Source organism: Erythrolamprus reginae, chromosome 3 (assembly GCF_031021105.1).
Source record: "Erythrolamprus reginae isolate rEryReg1 chromosome 3, rEryReg1.hap1, whole genome shotgun sequence".
Taxonomy (NCBI): Eukaryota; Metazoa; Chordata; class Lepidosauria; order Squamata; family Dipsadidae; genus Erythrolamprus; species Erythrolamprus reginae.
The window spans coordinates 92,646,925-92,674,391 of NC_091952.1; positions in this window are offsets into that span (position 1 = coordinate 92,646,925).

Sequence of the window (27,467 nt, forward strand, 5' to 3'; positions counted from 1 at the left end):
CTGGAAAACTGCATGCAAAATATTTGTTTAGGCGAGAAAGCTGATTTCAGAAGTCCTGGCTCTTACTAAAGATGGCTAAAAAAATCAGTTTGTGTTTGGCAAAGTTGGGTATGAAGAGAGAGTATTAGAGCAGGTGGTATTTATTAAAAATGGCTATTAAGAAAATCTGCAAAAAAGAATAAATTTAAGGGATTTGTATGCAATTAGCATAAACGTTGGATTTTTATATAATCTGCATATGGTGATAATCATCCAAATCTCAATGATTATAATTGTATAGGAAAAAAAAGTCTGCTTCATTGGAAAAAAATAAATCCTTGTCAGAAGACAATAATATATGAATGCATATAAAGTTAGGCAGATTGGATTCGTAGTGATGCTTGCCTTCAGGGGAATATAGGATTTTCAGATTTTGGAAAAGTCATCCATTATTTGCAAATGCATTTAAGTAATTTTCCTTGTTAACCCAAGTTCTTCAGTTCCTAAGTTCTTTATACAGTCCTTATGACTCTTTGTGAATTCTGTTTGAGTGTTCAGCTTCCTATCTTCTTTAAAACAGACATTTGTCATTGGATTAATTTTGTGCACAGGAAATGAGGCAAGTAGATAAATTACTGATAGAAATATCTTGGTTGAGACTCCTTTTTTTGGCAACTGATTTTACTTTAAAGAGAGGTGTCCACCTGCTAATTGCTGTACTAAAAAAGATAAGTATAAAACATAACTCATAAAACATAGTCTAATTTATTTTAATAATTTAATTTAATCATTTTTTAATTCTGATTTAAGTATTTGCTTCAGTGGGAAGCTTGCCTTTAATTGGGGCTTCGTTTAGCAAACTTTACTACCTAGCTAACTATTAAAGAATGTTTTATTCTCTTCATATGACTATTGGATTCCAGTTCCAAATCTCTATTTTGGAGAACATCTCCTGTGTTGGTAGTTATTCAGAAGTGGCTTCAACTCAGAATAATATCCAGGAGGAATTCCCAAAAGCTCTTTCAATTCCAGGAACTGAATTAGGCAACTTCCCTGTAACTTTGAAATTCAAAGCATCTTGAAACTGATCAGTATCATCCTAAATCAGTGCTTCTCAATTATTTTCTGTTATGCCCTCCCTCCAGGAAGAAATAAACATTTTGAGTGCCCCCCAACTCTCTGATCTGGGCCCAAATGGAATTTTGGGGTTAATATTTATTATTTTACTTATTATAAACTGCAAACAAACTATTGGATGGGGAAGGCTGCTCTACCCACTTACCTGGGAATAAGTCACACTGAACTCAATGGAGCCTGTTTTCAGCTAGGCAGGCATAGGCTATTGTGGTTAGGGCCTCTTTTGATGTGGGGCCAGGCCAACTTTAATCAAGCAATGTTTTGGGGTTGCCAGCCTGGCCCATAAGCGCTGCCTCTGCCAGGCATTCACAGAGATGGAAGGAAGCCTTAGGGTGCTGTTTGAAGCTTTTGCCCAACTACAGAGGATGCTCCTCCTTGTCCAACAGCAGGCTCACCATGCCATTCAAAGCTGCTGTGGTACCCGCCAAGAACAACAAGAACTTACACAGCTGCCCCGCCCTGCCTGGCTGCCTTATCTTCCCAGCTTGGAGCAGCGTGCAAATGGGAAAACACTCCCCCCCCCCCCCCCGTCCAAAGGAATCAATCAAGAAGGACCATGAATTTTCCCTGGGGTCACACGCAACCTCGGCATTGCTCCATATCTACCCAGGAAGGCATGCTCCACTATTTGAGAAGGACTGTCCTAAATGAAATTCATTCAGTTTTTCAGCTACTAAGATTCTTGGACTAGTAGGCACAAAAAGGAAATAATTGAAGTCTGGGAAAAGGGCCCACACCATCAGCTAATCAATTACTTAGAAGATAGCAATAGCATTTAGGCTTATATACTGCTTCATAGTGCTTTCACATCCCTCTCTAAATGGTTTACAGAATCAGCATATTGGGTCCTCATTTTGCCCACCTCAGAAGGATGAAAGATTGAGTCAATCTTGAAGCCGATGGTGAGATTTGAACTACTGAACTACAGCTAGCAGTTAGTTGAAGTAGCCTGCAATGCTGCACTCTGACCATTGTGCCACCCTGGCTTTATGGAGGAGAGAGAGTGGCTGACTAAAAGATGAGGGCTGGGCAGCACAAACAAACAACAGTCAATGACTTAATAGCCAGCCATCAACAGACTGCAATCAATATTTTAAAAGCCACATACAACAGGCACCATATAAATAATACACACTAAACAGAACTCACTTTGCTCGAGAGAAGTTCCCTGAAGATTGAAATCCAGCACAAGTCCAAAAGTTTGGAACACAAACCTTTGGTGCCAGTGACCAATCCAGATTGAATCATGTAAATGAAATAAGATCAATTAGATGAAGCAACAATTTAAACAAGCCTTTAATTCTTTTTTTTTTAGTTGTATGCAGATGTATAGGATGCCGTTGTATAAAGGTTCTTAAATTGTCTCAGGGTAGATGCAACATCTACTATATTCTTAAGCTACAAGAGAGATTCTGATTTTCCTTTATTTCCTCCTTAAATGTTTTGTTGCCAAGTCATGTCCAACCCATCGTAACCTCATTGACAACGTTTCTCCAGACCTTCCTGTTCTCTACCATTCTCTGGAGTCCATTTAAATTCACGCCTACTACTTCAGTGACTCCATCCAACCATCTTATTGTTTGTCGTCCCCTTTTTCTTTTGCCCTCAATCTTTCCCAGCATTAGGCTCTTCTCCAATGAGTCATTCCTTCTCATTAGGTGGCCAAAGTATTTAACTAAATATTTTATATTTAATTAAATACCTTAAATGTACATACATATAGAAGAGTTAGTTGGCCTCTTTAAGCAGAAGTGGGAATTTGGTATCAGAGTGACTTGCAACAGATAAGTAAGAGCTTCTTCCTACTATTTGTTTCATAATAACAAGACAAATGAATCTTCCACTTTAACATGCTGCTGAAATGAAAATGCTTATACAAAACACATACATTTTTTTCTTTTCAAAATGCACCAAGAAGGACAAATTTACCCTTTTTTCCTTAACCACCTTGTTTGGATATAAATATGTATCTAATATTCACAGGGAATGATGGAAAAAAGTATTCCATTGGTATCATATTTCACAAACTCTGTATTCATGGTATGGATCAGGCTTTTTTCTCCCGTTGAACACAGTGGTTTATAGTGCATTTCCAGTCAATAAAGAAAACTAGACAGTGTGCCGCGGAATATATATTTTATGTACCATGGAGTTTGCCCTGAAGAACAGAGTTTGGGATAAATGGACTATGAGCATTATACATTTGCGATATTAGAAACAAAACATGAGGCTGAGTACACTTGGAAATATCCTGCTCCTCTCACATTGTCATTGTCTCCCTTTTTATATCTGGCTCTGCTTAATGGATCTTGGTTTTTGTAGCATGTAAAGCAGATCTAATCAATGAAGTCTAACCACTTTTGTTCTGCTGTAATGTCTCAGGTGCCTAAAGCTAAAGAAACTCTTGAGCTGTGCTCAGCTCCTGGGAACTGCAACTTCTGGTGTCTTTCTTGTAGTTTTATCTATTGCACACATAACAGGAGATAACAGAATAATAGAGTTTGAAGGAGTTCGGAATTCTTCTAGCCCAAACCCTTGCTCAGTTCAAGTTTGCGGTCACATGCAACCACAAACCTTTGGGTACCATATTATTATTGTTTTAACTTTTATTTAAGAAAATACAATACACAAAACAACACAAAGACATTTAAAAACAAAAACAAAAAATTGGACGAAAATGTAGCATATCCTAAAAATGGTTCTAACTACATTGAACAACGGTTCTAACTGTATATTGACATTCTATTCTAACTGTATATTGACATTCTATTCTAACTGTATATTGACATTCTATTATAGCTCTGTTGAATTAGTCATGTATACCAGTTTTTAAAAGATACAAATCTTAAGTCATATAAGTCATCTTATATCTTTATATTTAACTATAAATTCTATTACGAGGCAATATCTTTATCAATTAAGTATTAATCAACTGTACATTAATTAGTTTATCCTTTTTCCTAAAACACGACTTAAGTATTGCTCACAGGATCATATGCTGCAACGTCCTACCTGTCAATGACTACTTCAGCTTCAACCACAACAACACAAGAGCACGCAACAGATTCAAACTTAATATTAACTGCTGCAAACTTGACTGTAAAAACTATGACTTTAACAATCAAGTTGTCGAAGCATGGAATTCATTACCAGACTCAATAGTGTCAACCCCTAACCCCCAACATTTCTCACTTAGACTATCCACAATTGACCTCTCCAGGTTCCTACGAGGTCAGTAAGGGGCGTACAAAAGTGCACTAGTGTGCCTTTCGTCCCCTGTCCAATTGTCTTTCCTTTATCTCATATATCATATATATTTTCTTCCTTTCATATGTATTCTCCTCTATTTTATATTTTTCTTTATATATATTACCTCATGTCTATTCTCTTCTATGTGTATTGTGTATTGGACAAAATAAACAAATAAATAAAAATAAATAAATAAAAAATCTCTGCACAAGTTGTAATCTTTTCTATAATCTCTTCCTCCTGAGGTATCATTTATTTTTTCTAGTGTTGGGCATATATTAACCTAGATGCCATAGTTATATGGATAACCAATGATACCTGATATTTTTATAGTTTTTGGTGGAATATTCCCAGCAAAAAGCCTTCTGCGGTTTTTCCTATCTTAGTACGCTTTGGGTACCATATTAGAGTACTTGGAAAGTGCTATTGAATATCAGTAGAGGCACACCCAGAGAAGGGTTACCAAAATTTTTACTACCACACTGTGGGCATGGCTTATGCAGGACACCCTGCATTTTATTTCAACATCTTTCAGTGCAAATTGGGTGCTCAGGGGTGGAGCTCCATTTCCGCTCCCCAATTGCGTTCCCCACCCATCCGGGCAGTAGTCCACCCCTGACCCCTCTCTACAAAGAAAATCCTTGAATGGGCCTTTATTCTCAATGTCAGAGAGTAATGGGGAAGAATAAGGGATAGTGAGAGGTGGAGAATCAGAATTGTTGTGTCCAGAGGACAACTGGGAAATATGGTCCGCCCTTTGTCCTTGGGCGGGAAAATACAGAGCCAGGATTGGCTGGATTAGCCTGGCAGCGGGAGATATAAATAGCCAGGAGATGCATATATATATATAACTAGTACAGAAGGAAGGAAGGGTGATAGAGATGTGACAGATATGGGAAGTGTGTTTGTGTGAGAGGAAGAAATGGGTGGAGGGTATTAAACCAGAATAATGGAACTGCAAGAGACCTTGGAGGTCTTCTAGTCCAAACCCCTTTTCAGGCAGGAAACCCTATAACAGTGGGTTCTTTTTGTTTGTTTGTTTTGTTTGTCGATATGTTTTGATTTGGCATTGTTTCAATCTATGATGTATACCATTTATTTTGTTTGTGTAAATGTGTATATATGTAATAAAAAAAAAATTCTAAACCCCCCCCCCAAAAAAAACAACCAGTGATGGCGAACATTTTTTAATTTGCATACCAAAAGGAGGGGCAGGGAGGTCACTTTCATGCATGCCCACACCCATAATTCCATGTTCGCCTGTCCCCCATTCATATATGTGTGGAGTGTACTCCCAGCACACATTTGTTTTTATTTTTTGCTCTACCCAGGCTTCAGGGACTTTCTAGGAGCTTAGGGCAAACAAAAATGGACTTTCCCCAACCCCTCCAGATGCTGAAAAAAGCCTGTTTCCTGACTCCCAGTGTGTCTAGAAGGCCCAAAAAGCAGCTGGCTGGCATGCACATGCACATCAAACCTGAGCTTACGTGCCCACCGATATAATCTGCATGCCAATTGTGGCACATATGCCATAGCTTCATCATCATGGCCCTATACCATGTCAGACAAATGGTTATCCAACATCATCTTAAACATTTCCATTGTTGGAACATTCATAACTTCTGGAGGGAAGCTGTTCCACTGATTTTCTGATGTTCTGTCAGAAAATTTCCCTTTAGTTCTTGGTTGCTTCTCTCCTTGATTAATTTCCATCCATTGTTTCTTGTTTTGCCTTCAGGTCAGTGAAGGGCTACCAAAATTTTTACTACCACACTGTGGGCATGGCTTATGCAGGACGCCCTGCATTTTCTTTCAACATCTTTCAGTGCAAATTGGGTGCTCTGAGATGCAGCTCCATTTTCGCTACCCCACTGCGTTCCCCCCCATCTGGGCAGCAGCCCACCCCTGTTTCAGATGCTTTGGAGAATAGGTTGAGTTCCTCCTGACTGAGTTGATTTTCCATTGTCTTCTTCCAAAGTTTTATTAATAACTCCAACTCTAGCTATCCACCTGAATTCTCCATCTACATGCTAATTCCCACAGCCGACTTACCGGCCGGTGGGGTTTGCGGCGATCGGCGGGGATGGAGGCCGCCATGTTGGGGGGCAGAGTCACGGCACCCACGTCGGGTGCCGTGACCACGTGGTGCGGTGCGTGGGCACCGATTGGCCGGGCGAGTGTGGGCAGCCCTATAAGAGGGGGCTGCCTTGTGGCGCAGCAGTCTCGCCCGGAGCATCATGAGGCGAGGCTGCTGCTGCTGCTGCCGGCTCGTGGCTGCGTCATTCGACCTGCGTCACAGGCCCGAAGGCCGGGGAAGCAGCCGATCGTCGAGGGACACTCGGCGGGCGCCTTTGAGGCTTGAAGAGCCGCGATCGGCGGCTGGAGAGGCAGTTCGCTTCGGCGACACCCCGTCAGGGTTTGGAGGCGCAGTTTCGAGCGGTGTTGATGGCGGGGGGAGGAAACAGCCGCACAGGGGCCCGGCGGCGGGCTGCAAGGGGGCAGGCCGGAGGGTTAGGCACCCCCCCCAGCGAGCCCCGCCGCACCGGGAGAAGGAGGGCGCCCAAGCGGGCATGGAGCGAGGCCCCAGGGGCAAGGCCTGCCGGGAGGCAGGCTAGTGAGGACGGCCCCAGGGGGGTGGCGACCCCCCGGGGGCGCACAAGGGGCCGAAGGGGAGCTTCAGTGGGGGCGAGGGGTCCCCGCCAGGGCCGGGCCCCGCCCGTGGATCCACTGGGGGCCCCAGGGGTGTTTTCTGGCGCAGAGGAGGGGCCTCTCAGCGGTATGGAATCGGGTTTATCGGAAGCAGAGGCATCTGCTGTAAGGCCTGCCAGGAGGGGGCAGGGGGCGAGGGATTCACTTTCTGTTTCCTCACGTATACTGTCTTCATTGCTCGAGAAACTGGAAGAGAGGCCAAAGAAGCGGGGCAGGTCTCGTCGGGGCCGGGCCACGCAAGTTGCCAGCGCAGAGGGGTCTCGGAGCTCATCAGAGTCGGCTGGGAGCCCACAGAGATCCCACGAGGACCGGCATGCGCAGTCAAAGACCAAGCGGAGGAAGGCCAGCAGGATGGTGTCCGGCTCTGAGGAGGCTGACGACGACTCCTCTCACTGGGGTGAGTGCCCTGTGCCTAGGCACCGGTGGTCCCTCCCAAGAGGGCCTCGTGGCAGGCTACGGGCTACAAAACGCACGACACAGGGGGGTCAGAGGACCTGGCGCTCCCGCACAGCTGCGCAAGTTTGGAGGAGGGGGCATAGAAGGGCAGTGGCTAGGAGGCACAAACGGAAGAGGGATACCTCGAGGGACAGCTCAGGGTCAACCACCTCGGGGTCTACCAGTACTTCTTTTGACAGCGATAATCCTTTCGCGCCGGGCCTACCAGACACTCCGCTTAGTATGCACATGTCCCAGTCCCTCAAGCGTAAAATTTGGCGGGGCGCTTACGTGGACATGTTTCAGATTTTGCTACCGGCAAAGTCTAAGAAGGAGAAGGATAAAGAGGGCAAGAAGGGGTCGGATGACCCAAAAGGCACCAAAATGGACAAGGGAATTCTGTCGTGGGCGTATGCATTTTTGGCCTACCACTCTGTGGTGGTAGAAGATGATGTCCATAAGACACATGAGCTCATCTTGTACATGAACATGATTCTGAGAGCGTATCAGGAGTTTGGGGGGGAGGCTTGGAAGCGATATGACGAGGATTTTCGCAGGTTCGCCGCCCACAATAGACACTGGCCGTGGGATATGCGGCATAACGACTTGTGGCTTCAGGCCACGCAGCAAGCATCAACTCCGGCCAGTGGGCGGACACCCACAGGTCATCTGCTCTTAACAACGGGCAAGGAGGCTACTCTTCCCCGCCCGGCTGTGGGGACGGGGACCCCGGCCTCCGGCCAACGCAGCACGGCTGGGTCGTCCTTTCGAGGCCAGCCGTACTGTTACGAGTACGGCGCTAGAGGGGCCTGTTCCAGGGCATATTGTCGTTTTCGCCACGCCTGCGCCTTGTGTAGTGGCAGACACCCGACCTCCGCTTGTTACAGGGGACGGGGTGGGGCCGGCTCCAAGGACGCCGGGACCCCCGCCAAACCCCAACCTGGGGGAGCTCAAGGTAAGGGGCCCAACCCCCGTTAGATTGGACAGGTTGCAGCATTGGCTCACCGGCTACCGCCCCAAGAAGGGTGCGGATTTCCTGCTTGCGGGGTTTACCGCGGGCTTCAGGATCCCGTACGGGGGGCCGCGCAGGGCCTGCATGGCGGACAATTTGAGGTCGGTGGCAGGTATGGGCCACGTAGTGCGGGACAAAATTATGAAGGAGGTGCGCGAGGGCCGGGTTTTGGGCCCCTTTTCGGAGCCCCCCTGCCCTTCCTGCAGGTGTCCCCACTCGGTGTGGTGCCCAAGAGGGCCGCGGGTGAGTTTAGGCTTATACATCACCTGTCGTTCCCCCCTGGTGAATCGGTGAACGACCACATTCCCGAGGAGCTCTGCTCGGTGCGCTACACACCATTCGAGACGGCTGTCGCGATGGTCCGGGCGTGCGGAGTGGGGGCACTGATGGGGAAGTGTGATATCAAATCGGCCTTCCGGCTTTTGCCTATTCACCCGGGGGATTACGACTTGTTGGGTTTCCAGTTCGAGGGCGGGTTCTTTGTTGATAGAGCCTTGCCAATGGGTTGTTCTATATCCTGCTCATTGTTTGAGAAGTTCAGTTCATTTTTGGAGTGGGCACATGTTAAAAGTACGGGCTTTGCGTCTGTAGTACATTATTTGGATGATTTTCTATTCGCGGGGCCGGCGGGCGCCGTCGATTGTCAGCAGGGAATGTTGGGTTTCCAGGCTTTATGCGCGGATTTAGGCGTACCTTTGGCTCACGAAAAGACCGAGGGGCCTTCGACCAAACTGACATTTTTAGGAATCGAGGTGGACTCCGTTGCACAAACGTGTAGGCTACCCGATGACAAACTGACCAGACTCAAGGAAGCGGTGAGGGTCGCACGAGCCGCAAAGAAGGTGACTCTGAGACAGGTGCAGGAGCTGGCCGGCCTGTTGAATTTTGCTTTTCGGGTGATTGCGCCAGGAAGGGCCTTTATGTTTAGACTGTACAGGGCAACGGTTGGCGTGACAAAACCGCACCACAGGATCAGGTTATCGAAGAGTGTTAGGGAGGACCTCGTGGTGTGGCAAGGGTTTCTGGACGGGTACAACGGTGTGTCATTGTGGAGGCAGGATATGCTGCTGAAAGCGGACTTTCAAGTGAAGTCCGATGCGGCGGGCACGACCGGCTTTGGAGTGGTGTGGCAGAGCAAATGGTTCCGGGCTGACTGGCCGCAGGAGTGGCGCGGAGGGGCCATCTGTAGGGATTTGACATTTCTGGAGCTATTCCCAATTGTCGTGGCCATTGAGCTGTGGGCTTCCAGTTTTGCCGGTAGGACAGTCCACTTTTGGTGTGACAATATGGCGGTAGTACACGTAGTGAATACTCTTTCCTCTAGGAACGACCGGGTTATGGGTTTGGTCCGGCATATGGTTATGAGATGCCTTGCCAACAATATGCTTTTCCGGGCACATCATGTTCCAGGGGTAAGAAACGGGGTGGCTGACGCTCTGTCCAGGGGGCAGTTGGCTAGGTTCCGGCTGCTTGCCCCACAGGCCGAGGAGCACCCGGAAGCAGCCCCACAGCATCTGTGGCTGATTGGAGGGCCGACGTAAGCAAGGCCATGGATTTGTCCATAGCTCCCAGCACCAGGAGAGCATACCAGCGGGCAGGTAGGGAATTTTGGGCTTTTCGTCATGATAGGAGATACGATCAGCTCTGGCCGGCCCCGGTCGAACACCTGCTCGAATTTTGCGCGCTTGACCGCCGCCGTGGGTTGTCTGCCCGGACGATTAGGGGCAAGTTGGCAGGCCTGGCCTTCGTAGCCAAGTCTCGGGGCTTTGCGGACACCACAGGGGATTTCAGGATTAGAAAGACATTAGAGGGTTGGATCAGGGAGAAAGGTCAGGCCCAGGGTGACAGCAGGCATCCCCTAAAGCTCACCCACTTGATGGGGCTTTACGAGCTGTGGGGTCGGCTCTGCCGCTCTGATTATGAGGCATCACTGTACCACGCTGCGGCGGTGACCTTGTTTTTCGGGGCTTTTCGGGTTAGCGAGGTTTTAGCAGCTTCCAGAGCCGATAGCTCCGGCCAGGCGTTCACCACAAGGGATATCAAGTTAGGTCGTAGCTCGGTGTCCTTGAGGTTGCGACGGTCCAAGACCGACCAGAGGGGTAGAGGTGTGACGGTCCAACTTTCCCGGGCTAACAACCGGCGGGTATGCCCGGTGGCCGCGCTTGGGGCGTATTGGGCCCACAGGGGTGTAGAGCCGGGTTTTTTGTTTTGTCATGTGTCCGGGGAACCCCTGACCAGGTACCAGTTCTGGGCTGTCACGTCCAAGGCGCTGGCAATGCTGGGCTTGGACCCTAGACGTTACGGGACTCACTCATTCAGAATAAGTGCAGCGTCGTTGGCAGCAGTCGAAGATTTCAGCAGGCTGGATATAAAGACAGTGGGCTGCTGGAGATCTGGGGCCTTCCGGACGTACATCCGCCCCTAGGTGAGTGGGGCGGGGCGGGGGGGTTGCGCCGGGCCGCCAGTCTGATGCCGCTCTGCTTCCTCCCTTTCTCTAGCCCGACGACTTGACTGGCGCCGCAGAATCCTGATATGTGGCCACAGCATGGTGTACTGGGCCGAGCGGAGGGCCCGTGAGATGACGCCCGGCACGAATTTGGAGATCGATCGAGCGGTGGTCCAGTGGCTGGGCCGACGAGGCCTACGTTGGCGGGAAGTTCTCCCACTGTTGTTCAACAGTGGGAGGGTGCGAGGGGTGCCGGGCTGTTTGGTCTTGCACGTTGGTGGGAACGATCTGGGAGCGATGACAGGTGTAGAGCTGCTGTGGCACATTTGGGAGAGTTTGCAGGTGATCTGGGAGCGGTGGCCAAATACGTGTGTGTGGTGGTCCAACATCCTGCCCAGGAGGAGTTGGCGGCAGGCTAGAAGCCCTAGCGCAGTGGATAAGGCTAGGAAGAGGGTAAACAGAGCGGTTAAGAAGTGGGTGATTCAGGCTGGGGGTGGAGTGATAGACCATCCAGACATCAGGGCATCCCTCATAGACTTGTACAGACAGGACGGTGTACACTTGACCGATAGTGGGAACGATAAATTTATAGCCGACCTGCAGAGGTGCCTGCACATAGCTGTGCAGGGGGGGGGAGCAGGGGGAATAAATTAAAATTTCACCCCCTGCTGTGGCCGATAGGGGGCGGAAAATAAAATAATTAGCAACTGGTGAGCTCCTTTTGGGGCACCTCTACAGAGGTGAGGGGCGAGCTCCTTCTCGGATTACAGGGCTCGACCGGCCTGGGTCCGGGGAGTGAGTCGCTCCTGTGGCTCGCTGGCTGGAGTTTAACGTAGACCAGTAGCGAGCCATCCCACACGCCAGGTGTGGCGTAGTAAGGGTGCAGGGGGTAGGTGTAGTTTAACATGACCCGCACCCAGTTTCAAGGAGTTTTCGCCCCAGGGTTGCTGTCTGAATTGGGCATGTTATTCCGCCCCCATTTGATTTTGCACCCTGCAGGTCATGTGGGGTTAATGGTTTAAATAAGTTAATAAGTTAAGAATTAAGTTGTTGAATAAAAGTGACCCCGTTATACCCACACCTTGTGTCCGACTATTACTCCGCCTGCGCCGCAATTCCCACAGCCGACTTACCGGCCGGTGGGGTTTGCGGCGATCGGCGGGGATGGAGGCCGCCATGTTGGGGGGCGGAGTCACGGCACCCACGTCGGGTGCCGTGACCACGTGGTGCGGTGCGTGGGCACCGATTGGCCGGGCGAGTGTGGGCAGCCCTATAAGAGGGGGCTGCCTTGTGGCGCAGCAGTCTCGCCCGGAGCATCGTGAGGCACCCACCCACCCTCCCTCTGTTACAGGGTGCATATGATGGGTCGCCCTCCGGGGGGCCGAGTAGGAATTTTTTGCAGTCGCAGCAGAATTGGACGAGCTGCGATTGTTTTTTTGCCTACTCCACTCTGTGCGTGGGAGTGTGGTTAGGGGGTGGCCCCACCATCTAGTGCCCCCCCTTAGGGTCACTGGGGGGGGAGGGGTGGCCGATAGGGGGCGGAAAATAAAATAATTAGCAACTGGTGAGCTCCTTTTGGGGCACCTCTACAGAGGTGAGGGGCGAGCTCCTTCTCGGATTACAGGGCTCGACTGGCCTGGGTCCGGGGAGTGAGTCGCTCCTGTGGCTCGCTGGCTGGAGTTTAACGTAGACCAGTAGCGAGCCATCCCACACGCCAGGTGTGGCGTAGTAAGGGTGCAGGGGGTAGGTGTAGTTTAACATGACCCGCACCCAGTTTCAAGGAGTTTTCGCCCCAGGGTTGCTGTCTGAATTGGGCATGTTATTCCGCCCCCATTTGATTTTGCACCCTGCAGGTCATGTGGGGTTAATGGTTTAAATAAGTTAATAAGTTAAGAATTAAGTTGTTGAATAAAAGTGACCCCGTTATACCCACACCTTGTGTCCGACTATTACTCCGCCTGCGCCGCAACCCAAGCTAACGGTGCTTATTATCTGAATCAGCCAAGTTTATTATGCTTCAGTTCCAATGTGTTCTTATCTCCTCTATCTGTCAGATTTGTAATTTTAAGCAAATTTTAAACAGATGCCAGACTTGTTGTTTTAGAGGCTTTTTAAAGAAGACCATCAGATTTGATATTTGATTTCTTCAAAAATAATGATAAGCAGCTGAATGCAATGTAAAGTGTTCTGGAATATTTAAAGGCTAGTATTGAATCTCTGTCTCTGTCTGTCTGTCTGTCTGTCTGTCTGTCTGTCTGTCTGTCTCTCTCTCTCTCTCTCTCTCTCACACACACACATATCTCGTGAAATGCAAGAGGCATTTGGAGGAATAATCTATTCCTATTTTGAATTTAAAATATGCCTATTTCTTAGCTAGGTGGCTGATCTTGAAATGGAAAACCATCAGGCTGAAGACATTTTGAGACAAAAGAAGTGGAATACTATTTTTGTGTTGTTGCTAAGAGGCAGTCACCAGGAGTTGAGCCAAAGTCAGACAAGTTATTCCTTAGATTTATATGTTTCCCTATATTCTTGTTTAATTCCAATAACTGATGCTAATTGGTTTTGAGTTCTTTTATGCTGGGGTTAAATTTATTTTATTGGAACTATGTTCTCAGCTGGAAGTTACTGCAAGCATGTGCTTACAAACTAGTTTAGTGGAATACCTATTAAAATGAATATATAAAGAGCATGTGATAGCAGGGAGGCAAGAAATAAATTTGCCTTAGATGCAAGATAAATTTAAATATGGAGAGGTTCCAACTATAATAAACTAGTTTGTGGCTGAAAGGTTAGGGAGCAAAGATATTTGAGAACAAAATGGCTTTACTTTCACAGTTGCATATCATAAAATAGCATACGGAAAGCGGATTATTACTAGACCAAAATGATATATGAATTCAGGAGCTGACCAAATGTAACTGTTGTGAATCATAAAAAGTAATAATTGCAATGGGAAAATTTCCATTTGGACATTGTACTTTTTTTCCATCTTTGCCCATGGGGCATTAACATTTAAAAGGACTGATCAAGTCTCATATACAGTATGTGCTATCTCCTACCTGGGAAAGGAGGAGAAAAAGATGAGCTGTAAATTAATGCTGTGAATAACACATTTGGTGTTATTTCACACTGAAAAAAACAATATTTATAGTGGTCTATAATCTGATTTCCTCTCCCCAGGAGATTCTGAATAATCAGGTTAACAAATACTTCTATCTCAAATAAATCCAATAGCATCTTAACCTGGGATAAAGATCTTTTAGACTTTTTGGGGATACCATCAGGAGAAACTTCATTCCAGAGATAGGTATCACAATAGGAAAGATATGTTTCCTGGGTTCCAGTAGATGACATTGTCTAATAGAAATGACACATAACATGCCACATTGTATCAGCCAGGCAAACACCATGGGAGATAACCTGCCCCGTAGATAACGTAGCCCTTATGCCACATAGGACTTTTTTTTGTTGCTAACGGTTCTGAGCCTCGGCCTCTGGAGCAAACCCCAACTCAGAAATCACTTATTTCATGATAAAATCCCACTCTTTATTCAAATCAAGCATACATGATGAAAATGCAGGGTTTAAAACAGCACAGAAGCAGTTATTTTTCTGTTTAGAGCTAGCTGTAATTGATGCCCAGGAAGAGCGCCAGAAACTCACTCGTATCTGCATTCCTGAGATAAAGCCCATTCATTTACTTATTATGCGTCTGCTCACCAAAGCTTTTCCTAGCACAGCGTCCAACAAGGATTGTCTTTTGAAGCAGAAGTCATAGTTTTAAAGCTTCATTCAAGCACACTCCCAGTTTCACCTTTCTTCCATAGAACAGTCTTGATTTTCCACACCCCATTTCCTACAATCTTTTTCCTTCATACTGCCTGGAAGTGACATCACACCTCAAAAAGGCTAAGCTGTAAACTAATGTCTTTTACTCTGTAACTCCTCTCCTCGCATTCTTCTATAGCAAGGGTTGGTCTAATTGCTTTCCACTCTCATGTCTTCCTCACTCTCTGATTGAGACCACTCCCCCACTGTCACATCAGCCCCCTCTAGTAGTTCTTCAGGCTCACTCAAGTAACTTTCTGCCTCACTGTTTCTCTCTGCTTCATCTGGAAACCCCCCTGGCCCAGGGTATCCAGAGGGGCCTGGTTCATCCTTTTCAGAATCTGACATGACCTGTGGTGGACAAGGAACACTTACAACACTAACCAGCACCTCAATTCCTATCTAGAAATGCATTGGTAACCACTTCCGCTTCCAAAACTGGGGTGTACATTATTATCACTGCCTATGCTAATGCTTCTGAATGTTCTTCTGGCCTAAGATGCCTGGTAGCCTTGGTGGATAAGCATGTACCATGTTGGTCGATCTTGTGCCAGGGTTTCCCAGGAGGTGATGTTGATGTGATCCAAAGTTATAAACACTCACCCATTCCAAAAAGTGACTAAAGTTTATGCGATCATTTGTTTCCTTCTGTTAGAGTCTTAATTTTTCAGATGGAGATTATTGTATGATATTTTTTTGTATTTCTTGGGGAAGAAAGAAAATCAGCATGGAATGAGTTTTCATAACATTTCCTCATCTGACCATACTTGGTTGTCATGCAGATGGATTTCTTGTGAAAAAATTTTGAGCATACTTTTTCATTTTTGCATTTCATTAGGTTTGATAGATGAATGTGTGCTCCAGGTCCTTGGTCTTAAATATTGTCATCTAGTGGGACCAGGGCAGAGTGCCTTCTTGGCAGCTGCCCCTGCCCTTTGGTCCCCCATTGTAGTGGTGGGATTCAGCCAGTTCGGGCCAGTTTGGGTGAACCTGTAGTTAAATTACTGGCTGACCCTGCCCTTCCCTTTCCAGGAGTTCCCACCCACCCCATTTTGGCTCCCAGGTACGTGCAGGGAGGACTCCTAGGCCCAAAATAGGGGTGCAACATTCCCCGTGGCAAGCTTTTACTCTGAGGGGGGTACAGGAGGCTGAATGCTACCTATCACACACCCTGCCCATGCCCATTATGGCCATGCCCCCACCCCGCAAAGCCTGTCATTAGGTCAGAAAACAAGTTGTTAAATTATTTGAATACCACCACTGCCGATACACCTAGCCTTTTGAAAAGATGCAAAGATCTGGGGTTTCCCTCAAATATTGGGGTAATGTGAAGCTATAGCCCAGAAAGTGCTTTTGTGCATATCAGGCTCCTGAGGGTTCCAGGAGTTTTCTATATTGGTGTTTATATATTTATAGTATAATGATACATCTTTTATTATAAAACGTTATACATATATAAAAGGTTACCTTCATATTATAAACACTTTTTTATAATATAAGGGTAAAAGAACACCATTTGAAACGCTGTTTGGCTTACAGTTATAAAAATGTATTTTAAAATGTACATATAAGTCCAATAAATTAATATTTTTAAAAAAGTTATTAATTGCATATGTAGTTTCTGGAAGGTGAGAATTCACAGGAGTGAATTCTGGTTTGCATCTTAGAAACAATGTATTGGGTGTGTACAAAGAATTAGACTAATTAACATTGTCTTCTATTTCTAGTGGGTATTGGTGAGCATACATACATAACACTTGAGAAAGGAGCACATTTTTTACTTTTGTTTGATTTTCTATAATATTACTATTAAAACTTCAAACCTATCATTTATTAGAAAAATAGCATTGCTGTACATCTCTCACAAGTAAATGTGCATAGAAGGTTAATTAGTTGTTACTAATAAGAATTGCAAGTTATTAACATTGTTCGGTCCTGCCTGGGGCAGGGCAATCCACTTATAGTACTGTAGGTAAATCAATAATTTAAGTTAAGATCTATTAGTGTACAATTTGAAGGGGGGAAAAAATATAACAAAGTAAAATACAAATTCATTTCCCCATCTATGTGACAATAGAAAGATAAATACCTGGAGGCATGTGGTAATTGCTAGAAAAAAGTAAGACATTTCTGAGAAATGCAAAACATATTCAGCAATATTCTTTCCCTTCCTCCTCCCTCTCTCGGTCTGTCTCTCTGTCACTATTTGCCTTCTGCTATTTTTATGTACAGTATAGCTTTATGAACATGCATGTGCTTTGGTTTCTGTTGACTACCTCCAGAATATACTGGTCAAACAGAATGACATGATTGGGATGCGACAAATGCTCCAAAGTCATGCCAAGAAACTGTATTTAGAAACTGTAGCAAACACAAGCTAAGATAATTTGAGATCATCATCTGCTCACAGTAACTGCAAAGGGGAAGATTTTGAGATCAAATTAGAAGAAAACAATATTGAGAAGAACAAAAAAGACAGAATTAGAGAATTAACAGTCAAAAGTGATTTAGAAAGGAAACTCCCAGATAGACTAATAATAGTAAGTCAAGTGTACCTCCAAGAAATCCTAAATCAGACTAACAGCTTTTATCTCTGAACTTAGGTTAAGAAAACCAATTCTGCCTTCAGGATAAAGATATTATAGGTCATCTTCTTGGCTATCCTGAGTCTTTAGAACAGGGGTGTCAAACATGTGACAACACATTGTCTTCACATGACATATTGCAACTTCCCCCCTTGCTAAACTGGATGTAGGCATGGCCAGATGTGCCACATACTGGCCATGCCCACATGGGTCATGTGGGCATGATCATGTGGGTCATGAGTTTGATGCCCTTGTCTTAGAATATGACATGGATGTCATGTAACACTATGGAGGCTGCTGATAAAAGGGTACAAGAGTTAGCTCTTGTCCCCTTTTATCAGCAGCCTCCATAGTGTTACATTATAAAGCTGCAGAACATGACACTATGAAGATAATACAAATCTTTGGTATGTCAACAAACTTAAAATGGGCTTCAAACTGACCAGAAAGTATCCATCATGCCCTGATCCTATGCCCTATAATCATATTTGCTCTAACTCAACACAGCTTCTCATATAGCCCAGATGTAGTCAAACAGAGTACCAAATAAAAAAATGTACTATCCTTTTACATTCATGTCAACATAAGAACAGCTGTCATTCAGATTCTCCAATGATGCAGAAAATAAAGATGTGTGTGTGTGTGTGTGTGTGTGTGTGTGTGTAGCACAATGTCCTACCTGAGCTATTATGGTATAGTATTGCATTTTCGGTCTGCAGAATGCCCCCTGAAAATATAATCAACATTTCCAGAGATGGCCATGAGTTTAAATATAGAGACCTTTCAGTGGCCCCATGATTCTGTAGAGTCATTTTCAAAGATGAATTCAGCAAATGAAAATCCATCTATGTCTGGTTTAGTGAAAGATGGACCAGGGGAGACATAATAGCAGTGTTCCAATATCTCAGGGGTTGCCACAAAGAAGAGGGAGTCAACCTGTTCTCCAAAGCACCTGAGGGTAGAACAACAAGCAATGGGTAGAAATTAAACAAGGAGAGAAGTAACTTAGAACTTGTTCTGTCTGGCCGATCAATTATCAGGAAATAACGACTCACGCACACTGCAATTCAAAAGCTTTTTAAATCCAACACAGTTCTGAAATACAAGAGTTAACTGAATGGAATGTGATGCATCTCTCTCATTAGTCGGAGATAACGATGGCCCGTCCGGGACGCTAGCCAGAATAGAGTCATAAATCTCCAATCTTCTGCTTTGACATATTACTCAGACAATCCCAGGGAAGTTTTAGGGCTTTAGCCAAGAACAGGAAAGGAAATCCAAAGGAACAGACACGGCTGTCACTTCCGAGATTATGGCATCCATTATGAACGTTGTCTTCCATACCCCCTTTCCCCATCAGCCCATCTTATATCTGCCAGGGTGTGGCCAAATGTCCCATAAAGATATTCAATGCCCATGACCCCTTCTAGAGATATATTCCTGTCTGGATCTTATCTTCCTTATTCTTGCATCTAATAAGGGTTCTGATCATCAAAGTCCCCATAGTCCTCTGACTCAGACATACCCTAACTGGCGGTTCTACAGCCTCTTGTGGACCCTCAGTTCCTGACTCCTCTTCACTCTCTCTCAGACTCAGATGGCAAGAACACTGGCCTCTGATGCCAGTACTCTAATGTCACCTGATCCTCAAAATTCATGACCAGCTGAGCCAGACATTGACCACTCACAACAGAATTAAGGAAAAATTTCCTGACAGTTAGAACAATTAACCAGTGGAACAGCTTGCCTCCAGAAGTTGTGAATACTCCAACACTATAAATTTTTAAGAAGATATTGGATAATCATTTGTCTGAAGTAGTATAGGTTTTCTGCCTAAGCAGGGGGCTGGACTAGAAGACCATCAAGGTCTTCTGTTATTCTTATTATTATCATCATATTTCAAGCAACTGCATTCTGTTTGATGATGATGCTAAATTATTTAACACCACTGACAATACTGCTATCCTTCAAAAAGACCTAGACCACGTATCAGAATGGTCCGACAACTGGCAGCTTCAAATCTCAACCAATAAATGCTCTGTCTTACACATGGCAAAAAGAATCAAAACACAAAAGACTAGCTTGGAGGACACGATCTTGTAGATGACCCTCACTCTGTCTAGGATCTTGGAGTACTGATATCTAATGACCTAAGTGCCAGAGCTCACTGTAATTACATTGCCAAAAAGGCACTAAGAGTTAACATTGCATAGCTTCTTCTCTGGCAATATTACACTACTAATGAAAGCATACAAAACATTTGCTAGACCAATTCTTGAATATAGTTCACCTGTCTGGAACCCACACTGCATATCGGATATCAATAGAATTGAAAGAGTCCAAAAATATTTCATAAGAAGAGTCCTCTATTCCTCTGCTCGCAATTCCACCAGACTTGAAATTTTGGACTTAAGTAGCCCAGAACTTTGTCACCTTCGATCTGACCTAAATGTAGTTCATAAAATCATCTACTGCAATGTCCTACATGTCAATTATTTCTTCAGCTTCAACCGCAACAATACATGAGCACATAACTGATTCAAATTTAATGTTAATAGTTCCAAACTTGACTGCAGAAAATACGACTTCAGCGACAGAGTGATCAAAGCCTGGAATGCACTACCTGATTCTGTGGTTTCTTCCCCAAACCCCAAAATCTTTAACCTTAGACTATCTGCAGTCGACCTCACCCCAATCCTAAGAGGTCTGTAAGGGTCGTGCATAAGTGCACCATTGTGCCTACTGTCCCTGTCCTACTGTCCTATTGCCTAATTTACCTGTACCTACTTTGCTAATGTTTATGATTATATCAATAAGTACTATCTTGTACATGCCTGACAAACAAACAAACAATAAATAAATAAATAAATCTGATTACACAATAATAGAGAGCCGGGGTGGTGCAGCAGGTAGAGTGCTGTACTGCAGGCCACTGAAGCTGACTGTAGATCTGAAGGTTAGCGGTTCAAATCTCATCACCGGCTCAAGGTTGACTCAGCCTTCCATCCTTCTGAGGTGGGTAAAATGAGGACCCGGATTGTGGGGGCAATAGCCTGGCTCTGTTAAGAATTGCTATTGCTAACATGTTGTAAGCCGCCCTGAGTCTAAGGAGAAGGGAGGCATAAAAATCAAATAAATAAATAAATAAATAAATAAATAAATAAATAAATAAATAAATAAATAAATAAATAAATAAATGAATGAATGAATGAATGAATGAATGAACGAACGAACGAACGAATGAATAAATAAATAAATAAATAAAATTTATTGCAAACTAACAAATGGGGCAATTTCACTGTGAGAAGCACATAGAGGGTAACTATAAAAAAGGAGATATTGCTATCCTATGCTAGGTTTGGTGGATTGAGATATTGAAATATGCTTCTCTTCCATTTTGTGGTTCTTTTTTCGAGCTTTTAATGTTGTTGTTTTTTCAGTACCTTACAAATCTTTGTCTCACATACTTATTTTGCGAATTCCTTTTGTAGGTTCTTTTTGAGCTGTAATAACCTATCCATATTTTTGCTGAATTTTGTAAGCTTTTAGGTTGCCTGCTATGATTACCTAATGGTTTTGATTTCTAACAGCATCTTAAAAAAAAAAAAAAATTAAAACTGTGCAAATTCCACTATTATTATATTCACATGGAAATAACGTAACAGTCCCAAAAGCTATTGTGGTAAATGGCTCCTGAAAGAACACAGTCATGATTTCATTTTCTACAATATATTCTCTATGGTAACTTGGAGTGTAATGCAATATTTTCATTTGGGATTTCCCCCCAATACTGGGCAACAGCCAATTGGTTACAATGTATGCCTCTGCTTCCAGCTACCAAAACCTTTATGTATGTTCTAATTAACTTTTCACATTCTCCTGTTAAATGAATCTCAGTAACAGCTTCCAATGCAAAGTTTAATTACCATGCAAATGGAAATTTTACCCTGATTAGTCACATGTGCAATGTACAGAATAATTCTTTTTCAAAATGAATACTGTCATTTTCAGATAAAAGGGTTGGGGAAAAAAACCCTATTATGAATGTAATTGTTACTTTTAAAAAAAGATCTAACTGATGGCATGCTGTTTTTAAATATTTATCTAGGCAAAAATGTTGATATCTGGCTATAACAATGCCAGGTTTTAAATTAATCCTGATTGCCTTCTTTAAGTAAAGTGGTTAGCAATATAAATTTTGGGCCCAATTGTGGTCATATGTTGAGGACTACCTGTCTTGGCAGATGCTTTATCCCATTATGCTTTTGCTCCGCTGATGCCCACTTCTATGGATCCTCTTTGTAAGATGATGATGATGATGATGATGATGATGATGATGATGATGATGATTGTTATTATTATTATTATTATTATTATTATTATTATTATTATTATTATTATTATTATTATTATTATTATTATTATTACTATTATGTCAATACAACACAGCAAACGAGATCACTATGCTGGATTTCGTATTTCATCACCAGTCGGGCGCTTCCCAAGCACCTAGGACTGCATGATGTAGCGGCGAATTATGTTTGCCGATCCCAGTAAAGCGGCCTTTTGCAATTGACAGATGGAGATTTTGTCAATTCCAATGGTTTTCAAATGTCCGCTGAGATCCTTTGGCACTGCGCCCAGCGTGCCAAGTACCACTGGGACCACTTTCACTGGCTTATGCCAGAGTCGTTGCAGCTCGATTTTTACATCTTTGTATTTCACTAATTTCTCTAGCTGCTTCTCCTCAATTCTGCTGTCTCTTGGGATTGCGATGTCAATGATCCATACTTTCTTTTTCTCCACGATCACAATGTCTGGTGTGTTATGCTTCAGAATTCGGTCAGTCTGAAGTCGGAAGTCCCACAGTAGTTTGGCTTGCTCATTTTCAACCACTTTTTCGGGCGTATGATCCCACCAGTTCTTTGCCACTGGTAAATGGTAGTTCCGGCACAAGTTCCAGTGGATCATCTGTGCCACAGCATCATGTCTATGCTTGTAGTCAGTCTGTGCGATCTTTTTGCAGCAGCTGAGTATGTGATCGATTGTTTCATCTGTTTCTTTACAGAGTCTGCACTTTGGATCGTCTGTTGATTTTTCAATTCTGGCTTTGACAGCATTTGTTCTAATGGCCTGTTCTTGTGCTGCCAGTATTAGTCCTTCTGTTTCCTTTTTAAGTGTTCCACTTGTAAGCCATGACCAGGTGTTTTCTTTATCTACTTTGCCTTCAATCTTCTGCAAGAACTGTTCATGCAATGCTTTGTTCTGCCAACTGTTGTTGTTGTTGTTGTTGTTATTATTATTATTATTATTATTATTATTATTATTATTATTATTATTGGTGTTGTTGTTAATGTTGTTGTTGTTATTGTTATTGTTATTGTTATTGTTATTGTTATTGTTATTGTTGTTATTATTATTATTATTATTATTATTATTATTATTATTATTATTATTTAGATTTGTATGCCACCCCTCTCGGCAGACTCAGGGCGGTTCACAGCAGTAATAAAACAATATACAGTAACAAATCTAATATTAATCTAATATGATGGTGAAACTATGGCACGCATGCCCAAAGTGGCACTCAAAGCCATGTTGCATGGCCTTGCCTGTTTGTATTCCAGATGTCTGGCGTGTATACGTGTGCGATGATCAGCTGTGTGCACATGCAGCAGTGCCAAAAACAGGTGCGCGCATGTGCCAGTTGATTTTTGGGTGTGCATGTGTGCCAGAACCCAGAAGTTTGGCTTTTCCAGAGCGTGATACCTTTGTGCATGGGGCAGTGCCAAAAACAGGCCTACATGTATGTACTGATCATCGGGCGCACATGCACACTAGAAGACAGAAGTTCAGCTTTTCTGGAGCATGGCCCCGACAAGCACCCAAGCATGCCTGTGATATTTCCACATTACCTTTTCAGCACTCGGTTTGCCAAAAAGGTTTGCGATCACTGCTATTGAGTCACACTGTTTGTATGTGTGTGCCTGTGTCTCTCTGTGTTATTTATTTATCTATCTATCTATCTGTCTGTCTGTCTGTCTGTCTGTCTGTCTGTCTGTCTGCCTGCCTGCCTGCCTGCCTGCCTGCCTGCCTGCCTGCCTGCCTGCCTGCTTCTCTCTCTCTCTCTCTCTCTCTAGCTATCTAGCTATCTAGCTATTGCTTTATATGCCACCCAAGGACTCCAAGGACAACATATAAAAAGAAACAATAAAATGCAGCAGCCTACATCTAATTCATTTAAAACTAAGTAAACTAATCTAAAATCCCCAATTCTATTAAAAATCAATCGTACCTACTCAGACAACCATACATAACATTCATCAGCCAGGGGGCTAAGGTCTAATTGCCCCAAGCCTGGTGGCATAAATGAGTCTTAACTCTTTCGGAAGGCGAGGAGGGTGGGGGCAGTGCAAATCTCTGGGGGGAGCTGATTCCAGAGAGCCAGGTCCCCCACAAACAAGGCTCTTCCCCTAGGCCCCACCAAGTGACATTGTCTAGTTGTTGGGACCTAACCGGTCACTGGGACTCATACGGCAGAAGGCAGTCCTGCAAGTAATCTGGCCTGATTTCATGTAGGGCTTTATAGGTCATTACCAACCCTCTGAATTGTGTCCAGAAACCAATTGGTAGCCAATACAGTCTGTGGAGTGTTGGAGAAACATGGGCATGCCTAGGAAGGCCCATGACTGCCCACGCGGCTGCATTTTGTATGATTTGCAGTTTCTGAACACTCTTCAAAGGTAGCCCCATGTAGAGAGCATTGCAGTAGTCAAATCTTGAGGTGATAAGAGCCTGAGCAACTGTGAGTAGAGACTCCCTGTCCAAATAGGGCTGCAACTGGTGCACCAGGCAAACCTGGGCAAACGCCCGCTTGCCATAGCCAAAAGATGATATTCCAAGGTCAGCTATGGGTCAAGGAGGATGCCCAAGTTGTGGACTCTCTCTGAGGGGGCCAAAAGTCCCCCCCAGAGTAATGGACAGACAGATGGAGGTGTTCTTGGGAGGCAGAACCCACAGCCACTCTGCCTTGTCAGGGTTGAGTTTCAGCCTGTTAACACCCATCCAGACCCTAACAGCTCCAGAAACTGGCACATTACTTCCACTGCTTCACTGAGTGAGCACAGGGTGGAGATATATAGCTGAATATCATCAGCATACTGATGGTAACTCATCCCATACTCGTGGATGATCTCACAGCCAATGGAACACACAGCCAATGGAAAGCTTTGGTGCTGAAGACATACAGAGTATAGCTTTCGAGAGACAAGACAGGAAAATGAGCACATTTGGGAAAACCAACTAGATATTTCTATATCTAAACAGGCCAGTTTGAACTGGACTCAGAACAGAGATTCACAAAACACAATGGCAGTCAGAACTATTATCACTCCCTTCTTATAAGCTTGATCCCTCTTTTGCATGCTGCTGTTCTACAAATATCTACAATGCTTTGTAGCTGCTATGAATAATGCTATACAAGGAACCTGAGTCGCTCTGTTTCCCAGTGCCTAGTTTCCCAGGGTAACAACATATTGGCATGAGTTGGAAAGATAAATCATCAAAGACTGTAATGCCAGGAAATATGTTTCCGTGAGGTCATTTCATTTTGTTTGGAGAAGAAAATGATTTGCTTTTCAATACAAAACTGCAGGACAAAGATGAGGTTGTTGGTTGGTAGCTGAATACTAATTGGCTGAGAGACATCACTGCTAACTGGGCACATTCCCATTAGCTCTGGGTCCCCAGTGAGAAGGGATGACTCGCAACACAGAAAGGGCAACTAAGATTATGAAAACATTTCACTGAAGCCCTTGTTTGTTTCCGTTCTGAAATTAGAAGACTTGATCAGTCACTGGCCATCTGGAAAAACTTTTGGAAAGTATTCCAAAGGCTGAGAATAAGATCCTGGCTAAAGAGATCTGTGAAACAATTAGGAAAGAATTATAGTTATTGTCTCATCTTGAATGGCAGCTTATTTCAGAAGTGTAAAAAAAGCATGTTTTATTTGTTTATTTATTTTGCTGAGCAAAGAGGAAAAAAAGACATTATTTCATTGAATTCTATATCATCATTCTTTCATGGGCATAGCCCTGCTTGGATCATCCTTGGATTAGATTTTTTTAAAGCTTAAATCATATCAGATCATTTTTAAAAATACAAATAAACTTCTATCATTCATTTCTGGCTTTAACTTTCGAGCCTGAAATAGAACTAGATATCATCTGTGGTTCCTATTGTATGAAAATATGCTTAAAAGAAATGGAAAATGTGAAAGGATTTAGTGAAAATAAGAAGCCAGTCACAGTCCAGTCAGCCAGAGCACTATTTTCTTATGAATTCTGCTGGCACTAGTTCAGAAAGCCCCAATATCAAGACTTCATGCATAAGTAGAGCTGCATTAGCTTTTGGTAGGCAACAATCAGATAAAGCTTAGGAGCTCCTTTTCAAACAGATTTTATTAAAAGTGCTAAGTTTCCTACGTAAACCTTAGGCTTCTGATGAAGTGAGCTGTAGTTCATAACAGCTAATGCCTTTTATATTTAATAAAATTTCTAGTCTGAAAAGGTTCTAATAATCTTCTGAATATGCAGAAGGAGGAGGTTTGACCAAAAATATTATCTGAGCAGCAATGAGTCCATTTTAGTTTTCTAATTTCAACCAAGAATCCAGATATCAATCACCGCCATGCGCAATAACCTATTCTAAAACAGTTCTAAGAACAGTAGTTAAATTAAGGTTGCAGCTGCTGTGATCTGAGCAAAAGACAGCTAACCATCAAAAGGTGATGGCAGTTAGGAAATTTAAAATTTCATCTAGAACCCTGCTGGTTTAATACCCTGTTGAGACCCTCTGCTTCAGGGAGAATACTAGCAGTAGTAGTTGATCATTCATGGCATACCATGAACAGCAAATATGTCCCACGAGTTGGGAATTTAAAACCTTCCTGACAGTTCTTCTCTTCCAAGGCTTCCCCAGTAAAAAGAAAAAAAAAGAATGATAAACTGCCACCAGTCAAGCTGAACTTCTTTAAGTCTCCCTGGTCTGTATAAGTTGGGAATCTTCACAACTTCTCTCTCTAGTCCAATTCTAGGAAACAAACTTTTTGCCAATAGTGCATGAGAAGGGGAAGTTGTATAAATGTGCAAACTTTTCTGTGGAAGGGAAATAGTAAAACTTTCCTTTTAAAATTAATGAATCCAAATGCTTAGATGTAAAAAAGTAAGGAAAAGAGATAATTAAGGAAAACAAGAGAAGGCAATAGCCAAAAACATAGACTTTCATTGAAGATCAATGATTTACCTAAACCAGTTATGTACTGCCTGAGTAATTTCCTGGGTTTCAGTACATACTTTTTGCAAAAAAAAAAAAATGTTGTAAAGAAATCATTTGGTATTTTCCAAGATAAACAGCTCTTCTTTTCATCAGTCTTCCTTAATACTATTTCAGTTTTACAGAATATAGGGAATAATGGAAATAATCATTTATAGGCAGCTTAACTGTTACTTTTGCAACTATCTTTGATATCCTGGCAAATATCTTAGCAAATCATGCACCTGCCTTATGATCCTTAATGGAATTAAGGAATTCTGATTATCACTGTTTCTGTCTTTCTTCTTTTTGTTGTTCTATGTGCTATTCCCATCTGCAGCTTTACATTTCTCCCACTACTTCTTCCAGTCTGCATGGTGGGGCGTGGCATCCTAGTTGAATCTCAAGTATTGAATGCATAATGATGCGATGTTGAAATGTTGGCCAACTTGACACAGAGTCTGAAGCTTACCCTGCTCCTTTCTCATTGCCAGGCGTGGGACAGACAATGGCAGAGTTATCACTGTTTCTGCCTTTGTATCCATTGAAATATATAGAATGAGCTTTTGGGGGGAAATGAAAGTTGAATCTAGCTATTTAATCCCCTCAGGAGGAGGTCAATTTTTCTGATTTAGAGGGCACTGTGGTGTTATATCAAATTAAATGTTGTCAAAACCTTTCACTAGGCTTTAGGTATTCTATTCTAAAATAATATACTCTTATTTTTAAACATGTTTTTGTAGCTTTGTTGAACTTGGAAAATAGAATGATA